Raw genomic sequence first — 14,232 nt, 5'->3', positions numbered from 1 at the left:
TTTGGGACTGCCTAGTGAAGGAAGCCATTGAGATAAAACTAGAGGAAAATAATTTTAACAAAGAATAAGGCTCTAAGTAAGAACTGGAATTCGATTGTAAACCTGATTGGATGGGGACTAACCAACCAGGCAGGATGGACGATGGGGTATAAATACCACCAGATTAGACATGCCCAGGCATCATCCCTGATGAAGATGGCAGAATTTGTCATTGAAATGACTTTTAAAATCGATACCTGTACTCAGCTGAAGCCTGAAAAGAGTTCATTAATCATATATGCTGGGAAAACACTATATCCTTGTTCTATCTCACTCCTTTTACATCTGCTGCGGACTGATCCGCCAGATTACTACGACTTTGTTACCCTGTCAGCAAGTCTCAGAAACACTTAATGCATAATCTAACAGTATGAACGCTGACTTCTCCCGTTTCAGGTAACTTGCTCCCTCTCTATTTATTTTCTGTCTCTCCTGATCCACCCAGTTCCTCCCACACCTGTCCAGCTCCCATAGTCAGGATTCTTTCTCCTTTTCCATACGATCTGCCCATCATGCACGCACTCTTCCCATTATTCCCATTCCATGCTGCACCTTCTACTCTTATCACATTCTATCACCTGCAGCCTCCATCTAACACCTCTTAGCCTCTGTCACTAGCTTCAACTCTTCCCACCTCCATCTACCTCTCCTCACCTGGATCCACCTGTCACTTACAAGCTCTCATTCAATCCCTGACTGTTTCCCCTCTGTCTTTCAGTCTAGAGTCAGCCCAGTATAAGGAGATGAGGGAAGGAGTGGAGCAAGATTTCCATGTGCTCCAAACTTGTTGACTAACCTTCTGTTTGGGACTCTTGTATATAAAATTATGAAGACTGTAGATAGGATGAATGCATGCAGGCTTTCTCCTGGGTGATAATAGAACTGGAGGTCATAGGTTCAGGGTTTTCTTCAAGGGAAATCTGAAGGAGATCTTCTTTACACAGAGAGTGGAATGAGCAGCCAGCAGAGTGGTAGATGCTGGTTCAATCATAACATTTAAGAGAGATTTGGATACATACATGGATGGGAGGTTTGGAGGGATATGGTCTAAGTACAGGTAGATGGGACTAGGAGGAATATTAGGTCAGCATGGACTGGATGGGCAGAAGGGCCTGTTTCTATGCTGTGGTTCTCTATGACTTCATTGAAAGCCACTTAAGATCCAACTACTGTATCTATTCTCATAAAAACATTTAATAGAGAGGCAAAAGATTAGCGAGACATGCATTTTCCATGAAGGCAGATGTAAAGTAACTGTTTAATTCTTCAGCTATTTCCTATTTCCCATTATCAATTCAATAAGGAGCTATATATCTGCCCTGACCTTTTAGAGAAGTACAGCACAGAAACAGACCCTTTGGCCCATCTATTCCATGCCAAAACCATTTCAACTGCCTACTCCCATCAACCTGCACTGGGACCATAGCCCTCCATGTCTTTATTATCCATGTACCTATCCAAACTTCTCTTAAACATTGAAATCGAGCTTGCATGCACCACTTGTGCTGGCAGTTCATTCCACACTCTCACAACCCTCTAATATTCCCCATGACCTCTAGTTGTAATCTCACCCAACCTTACTGGGGGAAAAAAACCAGCTTGCATTTACCATATATATATCCCTCATAATTTTGTACACCTCTATCAAATCTCCTCTCAATCTACTATGTTCTAAAGAAAACGGTCCCAACCTATTCAATTTTTCCTTACAACTCAGGTCCTTCAAACCCAGCAACATCTTCGTAAATTTTCTCTGCACTCTTTCCAAAGTTCAAAATGTAAATTTTAGTATCAGAGTATATACTTGTTACCACAAACAACCCTGAGATTCTTTTTCCTGTGGGCATACTTAGGAAATCTATAGAATTGTAACTGAAAATAGATCTACCAAAACTGCACACAATGCTCTAAATTAGGCCTCACCGATGTCTCAAACAACTTCAACATTACATCCCACCTTCTGTACTCGATACGTTAATTTATGAAAGTTAATGTGCCAAAGGGTTTGTTTACAACCCTATCTATCTGTGACACTGCTCTCAATGAATTATAGACTTGTATTCCCAGATTCCTTTGTTCAACTGCATTTGTCAGTGCCCTACCGTTCACTGTGTAAGACCTACCATAGTTAGTCCTACGGAAGTGCAAAACCTTGCACTTGTCTGCCTTAAATTCCATCTGCCATTTTTCCAGCTGACACATATCCCTCTGCAAGCCATGATAGCCTTCCTCACTGTCCACGACACCTCTAATCTTGGTGTTATTTGCAAATTTGCTGATTCTGTTATCAGCATTATCATCCAGATCATTGATATAGATGACAAACAACAAAGGACCCAGCACCAATTCCTGCCACTAGTCGCAGACCTCCAGTCAGAGAGGCAATCATCTACTACCACTCTCTTGCTTCTCCCACAAAGCCAATGTCTAAACCAGTCTACCACCTCACCCTGAATGCCAAGCAACTGAACCTTCCTGACCAGCCTCCCATGCAGAACCTTATCAAATGAGTGGCTAAAGTCCATACAGACAACATTCACTGCCTTGCCTTTATCCACTTTCCTAGTAACTTCCTCGAAAAACTCTATAAGATTGGTTAGACATGATCTACCATGCACAAAGCCATGCTGACTATACTTAATCATTCCATCCCAATGTCCACTTTTGAGCAACCGAGGAGGGCTCTGGGGAGACTCAAACATGGCAAAGCATTGGGACTGAATGGTATGAACCCTAAGATCCTGAAGGAGTGTGCTGAGCAGCTGTGTGGAGTTCTCCAGCACATTTTCAGTCTGAGTCTGAACCTGGAAAGGATCCTGACTGTGTGGAAAACATCATGTGTGGTCCCAGTACCCAAGAAGGGCCAACCAACAGTCTTGAATGACTACCGTCCAGTGGCCCTGACCTCACGCGTCATGAAGAGCCTAGAGAGGCTGGTTCTGGTTCACCTCTGACCCTTGGTCAGATCAGCCCTCAATCCCCTGCAGTTTGCCTACAAGGAGAATATTGGAGTCGATGATGCTGTTATCTACCCACTGAATGGAGCATACTCCTGGCAGCACAGTGACGATCGTGTTTTTTGATTTTTCTATTGCCTTCAATACCATCCAGCTCCATTGCTGCGTGGAAAAGCTCTGTACTATGCAGGTTGGCACTTCCATTGTATCCTGGATAATGGACTACCCTGACTGGCAGAACACAGTTTGTGCGGCTTCAGAGCTGTGTGTCAGACATGGCTATACGCAGCACTGGGGGCCCACAGGGGACTGTATTGGCTCCCTCCCTGTTTGCCCTGTATACCTCAGACTTTAGATACAACACTGAGTCATGTCATCTGCAGAAATTCTCTGATGACTCAGCAATAGTTGGGTGTATAAAGGGAGGACAAGAGGATGAATGCAGGGTCCTGGTGGAGGGCTGTATCGAATGCTGCAGGCTGAATTGTCTGTAGCTCAACATCAGTAAGACAAAAGAGATGGTGAAGGACTTTAGGAAGACCAAGCCTGTGCTGCTCCCTGTCGCTATTGATGGTGAGGATGTGGTGAGGACCTATAAGCACCTAAGGATGCACCTGGACAACAGACTTGAGTGGAGCACCAACAGAGAGGCTGTGTACAAGAAAGGCTAGAGTTGCCTCTACTTTCTGAGGAGACTGAGATCTTTTGGAGTGTGCAGGCCTCTCCTTCACATGTTCTACCAGTCTTTTGTCACCAGTACAATCTTCTATGCGGTGGTGTGCTAGGGAAATGGCATCAACACAGGTGATGCCAACAGGCTCAATAAACTGTTTCGAAAGGCTGGCTGTGTTATAGGAGTCAAACTGGACACACTGGCGGCTGTGGTAGAACAAAGGACCCCATGGAAAACTCTGGCAATTCTGGACAATGTTTCTCACACTCTGCATGCCACCTTGGCTGAACAGAGAAACACTTTCAGCAATAGACTAAGGCAACTGTGCTGCTCCAAAGAGTGCTATATGAGGTCATTCTTACCCTCAGCGGCTCTACAATGAGTCAACCTATAGCCGGAGAAGTGATGACCCCTCCTGTTAAACTGTTATTAACCTCTTTTAAACTCTGTTTACCACACCTTGCTATCACGGACACCCTGTGGAATACTGTGCAATACTACCATCACTTCTTATCTGGACGGAGTGAATGTACACACATTACTGTATAATATTACGGTAATTCTTGCACTACCATCATATCAGTATGAACTTGTAAATCTGTAAATCTTGTAATATTTGGCTTGTAAATCTTCTACATCTTATTTTTAAGGTAATTTATATTTATTCTTTGTTACTTCTCTTCTAATATTTGTATATCTATACACTTGTAATGCTACTGTGACACTGTAATTTCCTTTGGGATCAATAAAGTATCCATCTATCCAAATACTTGTATATCTGGTCCCTTACGTTTTACTTAACTATTAAAACTCTTACATTTTTTATGTCTGGTGTTAAGTCTTCATAAATTTCATCTTTCTTTATATCCTATTCCTTGATTTAATATCTTTAAAATTTCAACTGTGGGTGAATCAATTTACTTTTTGGGTTTTGTGCCTTGAAGGAATACATTTCTTTTGAAGATAATGGATCATTAAAATTTTAATTTTACATTAAATAACAACATTTAAGATATTTGGATAAGTACTTGAGTAGTACTTATTTAGAGGAGTATGGACCAAACACAGGAAAATTGAACTAGTAGGCACCTTGGTCAGCATAAGTGAGTTTGACTTAAAGACCTGTTTCCATTCAGTATTAGCAACACACATCAAAGTTGCTGGTGAACGCAGCAGGCCAGGCAGCATCTCTAGGAAGAGGTACAGTAAACGTTTCAGGCCGAGACCCTTCGTTTTCCATTCAGTATTACTCTGTCTCTTTTTGACTAAATTGATATCCACCATTCTCAGAACTCTGATGCTGGAATGGCACATTATTACAGTTCTACCATTAATACTATGATTTCAAGCAAACACATCTCCAAACTCAGAGACTTGGGGCTCAATATCTCCCTTTGCAACTGGATCCTTGACTTTCTGACCATCAGTAAAGGTAGGCAGCAACACCTCCATCACAATTATTCTCAACTCTGATGACCCACAAAGTGGCATCTTCAATCCCTCATTCCATCCCTTATACACTCATGACTGTGTAGCAAGATTCTGCTCTAACTCCTATCTACAAGTTTGCAAATGATGCAGTTTCAGTGGGCCATATCTTAAATAATGATGAATCAGAGTACAGGAGAGATAGAGAGCCTAGTGACAACCTTGTCATCAATGTCAGCAAAACAAAAGAGCTGGTCATAGACTTCGGGAAGGAGGCAGTGTACGTGCTGCTATTTATATTGACAGCTGAGGTCAAGGCGGTTGAGAGCTTCAAGTTCCTAAGAGTAGAGACACCATGGTCAAGAAACCTCTGATCCTCAGGAAGATAATGAAATTTGCAAAATCCCTTTGATGCTCAACAAGTTATATTCATGAACCATAGAGAGTCTCCTCTATAGATGCATCATGGGTTGGTATGGCAATTGCTGTGCCTGTGACTGCAAGAAACCATAGAGCTGTGGACACAGCACACCACATCACAGAAACCAATCTCCACTCTATATACTCTGTATCTACTTTTCGTTGCCTCAGTAAACCAGCAATATAATCAAGACCCCACCAACCCTGCACATTCTCTCTTCTACCTCTCCCGTCAGGCAGATGATATAAAACCCCGATACCACCTACTACCAGGTTCAAGGATAGCTTCTATCCCACTGGTATAAGACTATTGAATGTTCCCTAGTATGATAAGGTGGGCTCTTGATAAGAGCCAATCTACCTCGTCATGACTTTGTGCCTTATTTTCTAACTGCACTGCACTTTCTCTGTAATGCTAAAACAGATTTGAGGGATTAAAGGTCATTCATTTTTTTTATTTGTTTAATTGAAAGGAGGGTTATATGCTAATTAGGGACCAAAAAAGAGGTCCTGAGGAATCAGAGATTATGACTGCAGGGTATACTTTGCATTGATTATGCCTAGAGTAGAGGATAAAGTTAGTTACAGTGTAGATTAAAGATATTAGATGGGATAAGCATAGAAAAATAGGTATTAAATAAATTGACATACCCAACCTAAGTAGGATATGTCCTAAACGCAGAGGGAAGAAGCAATGAAAGATTATTTACTCCGGATGGTGCTAGTGAGCCAATGTTAGGCATATTTCAACATTTATCTTCCAAATCAAGATAGATTGAAGGATATTTTAAAGTGTTGTTCACAAATACATATTCTGCTTTCATGGTATTTCAAGAGTACCTGCTTTAGTAAACCACCAGCTGGGTGGTTCTTAGGATAATATAAACTTTTTACATCATGGAATTCTTTAGGGGTCGATAGAATCATAAAACACAGAAGTGTTTAGAGTTACAGTACTGGATTTGTAATTTTGAACTGACCTGAGTTCAAATTCTACCTTGGTGACTGTGAAATTTAAACTCATGTTAAATAATCTATAATCTAGTATTTAAATAAAACTAGTAATGATGACCGCAAAGTTACCAGCTTGTCATTAAATACACATCGGGTTTACAGGCGTCCTTCAGTGGAGAAAATCTGCCATTCTAACGTTCCATCAGAAATGGCCGAGAAAATGGCAACAGATATTGACCTGGACATAATTGCCCTCCTCACAAATATATTGTAATTGTTGTATAAATTGAAACAAAGCTGGGACCCACATTTGTGGTGTTGTGATAGTGTAGAAGGTTGTTGTAGGTTACAATGGGATATTAACAGGATGCAAAGTTAGACATAGAAGTATCAGATGGAGTTCAGTTTGGAGAAGTGTAAAGTGATACACTTTGGGAGGTTGAACGATAACAGAGCACAAAGTTATAGGCAGGATTCTTAGTAGTGTGGAGGAACCGAGGGATCTTGGGGATCCACATGCACAATTCCCTCAAAGTTGCTGTGCAAGTTGATAAGTCAGTGTGTTGGTCTTCATTAGTCAGGGGAATTGAACAAGTGCTACGAGGTAATGTTGGAGCTCTAGAAAACTCTGGTTAGACCAGACTTGGAGTATTGTGTTCAATTGCGGTCCCCTCATTATAGGAAGGATGTGGAAGCTTCAGAAAGAGTGCAAAGAAGATTGACAAGGATGCTGCCTGAATTGGAGAACATGTCTTATGAGGAAGGTTTGAGTGAGCTTGGGCTTTTCATTTTGGAGCAAAAAAGGATGAGAGGAAACTTGATAAGATGATAATGTGTATAAGATGGTAAAAGGCATAGAAAGAATGATAACCAGCACCTTTTTCTCCCAGGATAGTAATGACTGATATGAGAGGACATACTTTTAAGGTAATTGGAGGAAAATGTAGGGGGATATCAGACTGTTCTGTGTTCTAAAGTAGCCCCACTGATTAAGCCACATTGTTGTCCTCACAGAATCATACCTTTCAGGTAATGTGCCTGATTTTTCCAATATATCCCTGCATGTGTCCTGCCTTACCCACACCACCTGAGGTGCCAGGTCAGAAGTGAGTTGTTAGGTCTAAATTCAAGAACTTTCTACACTACAACAGCTCAAGAAGGAAAGTAACAACCATTTTCTCAAGAACAACTAAATACTGCTCTTGCTGGACCTGTTAAGCTCCAAAAATCTGAAACATTTTTAAAATCGTTCAATGTGCCTTTTTAAAAGAACTATTCATTCCATAATCCCTCTCACAACACCTTCTCCTATCCTTGAATGCCAGCAGATGTACTTTTGCATGCTCTGTGGTCTGTCATTTAGGATCATGGGACTTTGATTCCAAAAAAAACCTGAATCATTTGGTCTAAAGCAAAACTTTCAGACAATTAATCCATTTTGGGCTAATCATAGGGTTCCCATCATTACATCAGCCAATCACAGCTAATTCATTTCGTTCCCTTTGGGATCAAAAATTGGTTAAGTGCATTGATTGAGCACCCTGACAAAGAACTTGCTGGAATTTTAGCCAAGCTGTTTTAGTGAGATGCTTCCTCAGCAATACTTATCTCAAAAAAGAAGCCCAATCTGTTCTTGTTCAACTACAACATTCACCTCTCAATCATGAGTAATGAGTAATCAGTAATCAAGACCAGCTCCAGTTCAGTACTAACTCCAAGTAAAGTCATCACCCCTCCCTTTTCAACTTAATCCTTGAATTTTTGACCAACAGACTGCAATCAACAAGGATAGGCAGAAACACTCCATGATGATTATTCTCAACGCTGTTGACTTACAAGGTTGTATCCTCAGCTCTCTACCCTATTCCCTATAAACTCATGAGTGTGTGGCCAGGTATTGCTCTAACTATCGTCAGATTTGCAGATGATAGCGGCATAGTGGGTCATATCTCAAATATTGATGAGTGGAAGTACAGAAATGAGATAGAGATCTTAGTAACATGGTATCCTAACAATAACCTTTCCCTAAATATCAGCAAAACAAAAATCTTACCATTGACTTCAGGGAGAGGTGTAGTGTATATGCTTCTATCTCTGTCAAAGGTGTTAAGGGCAAGAGGAATGAACATCATTAATTGCCTGTTCTGTTCCAACAACATAAACATCACTGCTAGTAAAGCTCACCAAAGGCTCTACCTACTCAGGAGGCTAAATAAATCTGCATGCCCCTGTTGACCTTTATCAATTGCTATCAATGCACCAGAGAAAGCATCGTACCTGGATGCATCATGGCTTGATATGGCAACTGCTCTGACAATGACTGCAAGAATCAGAATCAGCTTTTTTATCACCGGCATATGACGTGAAATTTATTAACTTAGCAGCAGCAGTACAATACAATACATGATAATATAGAAAAAAGATCAATTACAACAAGTATATATATGTATATTAAATAGTTAAAATAAAAATAGTGTAAAAACAGAAATAATATTAAAAACAATGAGATAGTGTTCATGATTTAATGCCCATTTAGGAATTGAATGGCAGAGAGGAAGAAGCTGTTCCTGAATCACTGCCTATGTACCCTCAGGCTTCTGTACCCACTTCCTGATGGTAACAATGAGAAGAGACCATGTCCTGGGTGATGGGGTTCATTAAAAATGGACGCCAACTTTCTGAGGCAGCTCTCCTTGGGTACAGAATCTAGTAACCAAGATGGAGCTGACTAATTTAACAACTTTCTGTAGCTTCTTTCAGTCCTGTGCAGTAGCCCTCTATACCAGACAGTGGTACAGCCTGTCAAAATGCTCTCCATCATACATTTGCAGAAGTTTTCGAGTGTTTTAGATGACAAACCAAGTATAGCCACTGTCTTGCTTTCCTTAAGCAGCATCGATATGTTTGGACCAGGTTAGGTCCTCAGAAATCTTAACACCCAGGAACTTGAAATTGCTCACTCTCTCCACTTCTGATCTCTCTATGAGGATTGCTTTGTGTTCCCTCATCTTACCCTTCCTGAATCTCATAATCAACTCTTTGGCCTTACTAACATTGAGTGGAAGGCTTTTGCTGGGACACCACTCAACTATTTGGTGTATCTCACCCTTGTACGCCCTCTCAACTCTATCTGAGAATCTACCAACAACGGATGTAATATCAGCAAATTTATAGATGGCATTTGAACTATACCTAGCCACACAGTCATGGATATACAGGGAGTAGACCAGTGGGCTAAGCACACATCCCTGAGGTATGCCAATGTTCTTCAGCGAGGAGGAGCTATTATCACAATTCCACACAGATTGTGCCCTTCGGGCTAAGAAGTTGAGGATCAAATTGCAAAGGGAGGTACAGAGGCACAGGTTCTGTAGCTTATTGATCATGACTGTGGGAATGATGGTGTTAAGCGCTGAGCTATAGTCATAGACATAGGTGTTTGTATTATCCAGGTGATCTAGGGCCATGTGAAGAGCTATTGGGGTTGCATCTGCCAGGGATCTATTGTGGCAGTAGGCAAATTGTAGTGGGTCCATGTCCTTTCTGAGGCAGGAGTTGATTCTAGCTATGACCAACCTCTCAAAACATTTCATCATTGAAGATTTTAATGCTACTGGACAATAGTCATTAAGGCAGCAGCTCACACAACTCTTCTTGAACATTAGTATAATTGTTGCCTTTTTGAAGCAGGTGGGAACTTTCCACCGTTGCAGAGAGAGGTTGAAAATATCCCTGAATATTCCTGCCAGTTGGTTGGCACCCTCCTGAAAAACAGCCTAACATCGGCCTACGAGACAGAGATCATGTGGTTACTGGGTGCAGCAGGGATCTTCATAGTTGTAGTCACATTCTCCCTTTCAAAGCAAGCATAGAAGGTGATGAGCTCGTCTGGTATGAAGCATCGCTGCCATTCATGCTCTTGAGTTTCGCTTTGCAGGAAGTAATGTTCTGCAAACCTTGCCAGAGTTGATGTGCATCGATGTTGCCTCCAACCTTGCTCAGAATTATTTCTTCACTCTTAAAATAGCCCTCCGCAAGTCATACCTGGTTTTCGTGTGCAGACCTGAGTCACCAGACCTAAATGCCACAGATCTATCCTCAGCAGATGACGAACCTCCTAATTCATCCATGGCTTTTGGTTAGGGAATGTACAGCAAGTTTTGTAGGAACACAGTCATCCACACAGGTTTTAATGAAGTTGGTAACAAATGCGGCATACTCATCCAGATTCAAAGATGAATTTGTGAATACAATCCAGTCCACCAATTCAAAGCAGCCTTATAAGCGCACCTGTGCTTCCCTTGTCTATAACTTCTTGGCCCTCACCACCAGTGTTACGGTCCTCAGTCTCTGCCTATACTTAGAGAAGTACATCCAGGTGATCATACCTTGCAAAGTGTGGGCATGCAATAGCACGGTAAGCACTCTTGATGGTGGTGTAACAGTGGTCCAGTGTGTTGTTTCCTCTGGTACTACAAGTGATTTGTTGATAATAATTATTTAGTGACTTTTTCAGGCAGGCCTAGTTAAAATTCCCCAAGATGATGTTGAAGGCATCAGGGTATGCTGTTTCGTGCATGTTGATCACATTGCTCTGGAGCTTGATTGACATTGGCCTGAGGTGGAATGTACATCTCTACCAAAACAATCGTTGAACTCTCTCATGGCAGGTAAAATGGCCAACACTTCATTGCAAGGTATTCTAGGTCTGGTGAGCAGAATTGGGACATCACTGACACGTTTTTGCACCAAAAGAAGTTCATTGTGAGGCAAACACCTCCACCTCTCCTTTTGACAGACTCGACATTACTATCCTCTGCCTTCAGGTTTGACCTTCCACGGTGCATCACTTCACGCTTGTCCAGATTGAACTTCATCTGCCACATCTCAGCCCAGATTTGCGTCCTGCCAATGTCCTGCTGTAATCTATGACAACCTTCTCCCCTATCCACAATACCACCAACCTTCATGTCATCTGCAAACTTATTAACCCACCTTTCCTCTTCTTTGTCTAAATCATTCATAAAAAACACAGAGCAGGGATCTCAGAGCAAACATCAGAGCAGGGAGCTCAGATCTCAGAGCTGTTTTGCTCTGCTGAACATTGTGGGCAGGCTATGCTGGTTGCTGGAATATCTGGTGACACTTGTGGACAGCCCCCAGTAGATCCTTGGGTTATGTTGGTTGTTAACACAATGATGCAATTCCCTGTATGTTTTAATTTACATGTGATAAATAAATGAATCTCAATGTCAATCTGAACAGATCCCTGTGGAACGCTACTAGTCACTGACCTCCATCTATTCCCACTACTGCCTTCTATAGGCAAGCCAATTCCAAATCCACACAGCCAAATTTCCATAGATCCCATGCATTCTGACTTTCTGAATGAGCCTACCATGGGGAGCCTTGTTAAATGCCTTACTAAAATTCATATACACAATATCCACTGCACTACGTTCATCAATTTGTCTTGTCACTTCCTCAAAAATATCAATCAGACTCGTACAGCGTGTACAAACACATGCTGACTATCCCTAATTAGACAATGCTTCTCCAAATACTCGTAAATTGTGTCTCTGAGAACTTTCCCTTAATAATTTGTAAGACTCACTGGTCTGTAGTTCCTAGAATTATGCTTAATACCTTTCTTGAACTACTGGTGTGAGCAGGGAGGATACAAAGATCATTGCCAATGGCACAGCAATCTCTTTCCTTACTTCCTATGGTAATCTGGGAATATCCCATTGGCCCTGGGGACTTACTTATCCAAACTGTTTTAAAAACTTCCATCAATTTGTTTCTTTTTTGGCAGCAGTACAGTGCAAGACATAAAAATATACTCCAAGACACAATAAAGAATACAATAAATAGTACAGAAAAGGAATAGCAAGGTAGTGCTCATGAACCATTCAGAAATCTGCATCTGTGGAAAGAGAAACAATTAACATTTCAGGTCTGGAACATTTAGTCAAAACTGACAAAAAGAGAAACAAGTAAATAAACCAAATGATCATAAGACCCTGTTGGGCATTAATTACACGTCTAGTTCATTAGTGAGACCAGCAGCAGAGGAGCTGATAAGCCTTGGGTTATTGCTCAGACCAGGCCCTCGTTCCACAGCCTCGCCTGTTTCAGTCACCTAGGGATGGAGGCGCCAGAAGTGGTGTGAGGGAAAATAGAAGTGCAGCAAGCATGCTAGAATCCATGCTAAAGGCTAACCCCTGCAGGCTGGCTCACCCGTCAATATTGATCTCCACGTTTCACTCCCTGGAAAACAAGCAGGACTACCTTCGTCTGCAACTGATCCAGCACAAGATGAGAAACTGTTGCATGCTTATTCTTACGGACGTATGACTCCAGGACATCTCAGACACAGCCATCCAACTCGAAGGACCAACCTATTATCATGTGGATAGGAATGCCGTGCCCTCTGGTAAGACTCATGGAGGGGGTCTTTATACTTACATTAACAAATCAGAATCAGGTTTAATATCAGAATCAAATTTAATATCAATGGCATATGTTGTGAAATTTGTTGAATTTATGGCAGCTGTACAGCTGAAACACATCATAAATAAATATAGAGAAGAAACTCAGTTACATTAAGTACATATATATATATATATAAAATAGTTAAAATAAGTGCAAAATAACAGAAATAAAAAAGTAGTGAGTTAGTGTCCATAGGTTCAATGTCCATTTAGAAATCAGATGGCAGAGAGGAAGAGCTATTCCTGAATTGCTGAGTGTGTGGCTTCAGGCTTCTGTACCCTCTTCCCAATGGTATAACCATACTAGATCTAGTACTAGGTAATGAACCGAGTCAGGTCACAGATCTCTCAGTGGGTGAGCATCTGGGGGACAGTGACCACCGCTCCCTGGCCTTTAGCATTATCATGGAAAAGGATAGAATCAGACAGGACAGGAAAATTTTTAGTTGGGGAAGGGAAAAAAATTATGAGGCTATAAGGCTAGAACTTGCGGGTGTGAATTGGGATGATGTTTTTGCAGGGAAATGTACTATGGACATGTGTTCGATGTTTAGAGATCTCTTGCGGGATGTTAGGGATAAATTTGTCCCAGTGAGGAAGATAAAGAATGGTAGGGTGAAGGAACCATGGGTGACAAGTGAGGTGGAAAATCTAGTCAGGTGGAAGAAGGCAGCATACATGAGGTTTAGGAAACAGGGATCAGATGGGTCTATTGAGGAATATAGGGAAGCAAGAAAGGAGCTTAAGAAGGGGCTGAGAAGAGCAAGAAGGGGGCATGAGAAGGCCTTGGCGAGTAGGGTAAAGGAAAACCCCAAGACATTCTTCAATTATGTGAAGAAAAAAGGATGACAGCAGTGAAGGTAGGACCGATTAGAGATAAAGGTGGGAAGACGTGCCTGGAGGCTATGGAAGTGAGCGAGGTCCTCAATGAATACTTCTCTTCGGTATTCACCAATGAGAGGGAACTTGATGATGGTGAGGACAATATGAGTGAGGTTGATGTTCTGGAGCATATTGATATTAAGGGAGAGGAGGTGTTGGAGTTGTTAAAATACATTAGGACGGATAAGTCCCCGGGGCCTGACGGAATATTCCCCAGGCTGCTCCACAAGGCGAGGGAAGAGATTGCTGAGCCTCTGGCTAGGATCTTTATGTCTTGTCCACAGGAATGGTACCAGAGGATTGGAGGGACGCGAATGTTCAAAAAAGGTAGTAGGGATCGTCCGGGTAATTATAGACCAGTGAACCTTACGTCTGTGGTGGGAAA

Source organism: Mobula birostris, chromosome 1 (genome assembly GCF_030028105.1).
Source record: "Mobula birostris isolate sMobBir1 chromosome 1, sMobBir1.hap1, whole genome shotgun sequence".
NCBI lineage: Eukaryota > Metazoa > Chordata > Chondrichthyes > Myliobatiformes > Myliobatidae > Mobula > Mobula birostris.
This window is presented reverse-complemented; position numbering follows the sequence as displayed.